We start from the raw sequence: 3,104 nt of genomic DNA on the forward strand, positions 1-3,104 counted from the left end.
GAAGCTTGCACAACACCAGCTCCCTGAATCCTCAGCCCGACAGCACTGCCCTGAGCCAGCCTCGCGTCCAGCCAGCTCGTGTTTATCCTCTTACTTTTAGTCTTGGCCTCTTCACCAAATCAAACACTGCTCCTTCCTCCAAGGAAGAGCATTAGGAGGTCTGGCCTCTTTGCCAGTCCCGGTGGCGGTGGGCCAAAGCTATTTGGCCTCGTTATCCTCCCGGTCTCTGTCCTTGCCTTCACGCCCATGGCCAGAGCACTGGAGTTTTTTTAAATCAGTAATGTGGGGGACCTGGAGCCACGGTCTTTCCTGCAAGAGAGTGGGCTGGGGGCATGGTTACGACCCCATCGGCTTAGACTCTAGAACAGTTTTTGAGGGATTGTAGGTGCTCAGTAAATATTTGTTGAATGAAGAAATGGGCATCCAGTCCTGGTTCTATTCTTGGCTGTGTGTCACTCATAAATTGTCACATAATCTCCAGCATCCCAATAGCCTCATCTCTGTTTTGTGGATATGCTCTCCACTGCACCTATCTCTCCATGCATCAGAGGTCCTCACCGATGAGGACACACTGGGAATCCTTAGAAACCCAAATCACACCTTTTTTTTTAAATTTTTTTTTTGAGACAGAGTCTCACTCTGTTTCCCCAGCTGGGGTGCAGTGGCACGATCTTTGCTCACTGCAACCTCTGCCTCCCGGGTTCAAGTGATTCTCCTGCCTCAGCCTCCCGAGTACCTGGGATTACAGGCATGCACCATCACTCCCAGCTAATTTTTGTATTTTTAGTAGAGATGGGGTTTCGCCATGTTGGCCAGGTTGGTCTCGAACTCCTGACCTCAAGTGATCCACCCACCTCGGCCTCCCAAAGTGCTGGGATTACAGGCATGAGCCACCGTGCCTGGCCTCCAAAAAGTTTATATAAATTGAATCATACTGGTTGAGTGCGGTGGCTCACACCTGTAATCCCAGCACTTTGGGAGGCCAAGGCGGGCTGATCACTTGAGGTCAGGAGTTCGAGACCAGCCTGGCCAACATGGCGAAGTCCTGTCTCTATTAAAAATACAAAAATTAGCTGGGCATGATGGTGCACACCAGTAGTCCCAGCTACTCGGGAGCCTGAGGCAGGAGAATCACTTGAACCCGGGAGGCGGAGGTTGCGGTGAGCAGAGATCGTGCCACTGCACTCCAGCCTGGGAGACAGAGTGAGACTCTGTCTCAAAAAAAAAAAAAAAAATAGAATCATACTGTCTTAATCAGTTAAGACCGCTGTAACAGAATATCATAGACTAGGTGGTTTAAACAACAGAGATTTATTTTTCACCGTCCTGGAAGCTGTCAAGACTGAGGTCAGAATGCCAGCAGAGTCAAGTTCTGGGGAGGACTATCTTCATAGTTTTCAGATGGCCATCTTCCTGCTGTGTCCTCACATTGTGGAAAGCAGAGAGGGAAAGTAAACTCTCTCTTATTTTTATTTATTTTATTATTATTATTATTATTATTATTATTATTTTTAGAGACACGGTCTCTGTTGCCCAGGCTGGAGGGCAGTGGCGCAATCACAGCTCACTGCAGTCGCCATCTCCCAGGCTCCAGTAGTCTTCCCGCTTCAGCCTCCCAAATAGTTGAGACTACAGGCACGCGTGCCATCATGCCTAGCTAACTTTTCATTTTTTATAGAGACAAGGTCTTCCTATGTTGCCCAGGATGGCCTCAAACTCCTGGGCTCAAGTGAACCTCCTGTCTCAGTCTCCCCAAGTGCTTGGATTACAGGCATGAGCCACCATGCCTGGCCTTGTTTCTTCTTATAAGTGAACTAATCCTGCGGCTGGGTGTGGTGGCTCATGCCTGTAATTCCAGCACTTTGGGACGCCGAGGCAGGTAGATCATGAGGTCAGGAGTTCAAGACCAGCCTGACCAACATGGTGAAACCCCATCTCTACTAAAAATACAAAACAAATTAGCTGGGTGTGGTGGCTGAGGCAGGAGAATTGCTTGAACCCAGGAGGCAGAGGTTTCAGTGAGCCGAGATCGTGCCACTGCATTCCAGCCTGGGTGACAGAGTAAGACTCTGTCTCAAAAAAAAAAAAAAAAAAGTACTAATCCCATCACGAGGGCTTTAATTACCTAATTACCTCCCAAAGGCACGTCTCCAAATACTATCACGTTGGGGATTAGGGTTTCCACATATCAGTTTGGGATGAACACAAACATTCAGTTCATAGACCACACAGTCTGTAATTTTCTAAGACTGCCTTTTTTTTTTTAACTCAGTAAAATTCCCTAGAAGAGATTCATCTAAGCTATATACGTCAACACAGATAGGTTTTATTGCTGAGTAGTATTCGATGGTATGTATGTACCACAGTTTACTTACCCATCACTCTTTGAAGGACATTTGAATTGTCTGCCTTTTTTTTTTTAACATAGCTTTATTGAGGCCAGGCGTGGTGGCTCATGCCTGTAATCCCAGTACTTTGGGAGGCTTAGGCAGGCAGATCATTTGAGGTCAGGAGTTCGAGACCAGTCTGGCCAACATGGTGAAACTCTTGTCTCTACTAAAAATACAAAAATTAGCTGGGTGTGGTGGTGCATGTCTGTAATCCCTGTTACTCAGGAGGCTGAGTCACGAGAATCACTTGAACCTGGGAGGTGGAGGCTGCAGTGAGCCGAGATTGCACCACTGCACTCCAACTTGGGCGACAGAGTGAGACTCTGTCTTGGAAAAAAAAAATTAAAAAAATAAGAATAGTTTTGTTGAGATATTCGTATGCCATAAAATCCACCCTTTGAAAGCGTCCAATAAGGTGCATTTTAGTTTCTTCAGAGTTGTGCAATGATGACCACTATCTAATTTCAGAATATTGTGATCACCCTCCCCTACTAAAATCCTGAACCCATTAGCAGTCACTTCCCATCTCCCCCTCCACCAAGCCCCTGGCAACTCTGAATCTACTCTTTGCTTCTGTGGGTTTGCCTATTCTTGACCTTTCATATAAATTGAGTCACACAATATGTGACCTGTTCTGTCTGCTTCTTTCACTGAGCATACTGTTTTCAGTGCTCATCCTAGTTGGAACATGAACCAGTATTTCATTCATTTTTA

This window comes from Pan troglodytes, chromosome 18 (genome assembly GCF_028858775.2).
Source record: "Pan troglodytes isolate AG18354 chromosome 18, NHGRI_mPanTro3-v2.0_pri, whole genome shotgun sequence".
NCBI classification, from domain to species: domain Eukaryota; kingdom Metazoa; phylum Chordata; class Mammalia; order Primates; family Hominidae; genus Pan; species Pan troglodytes.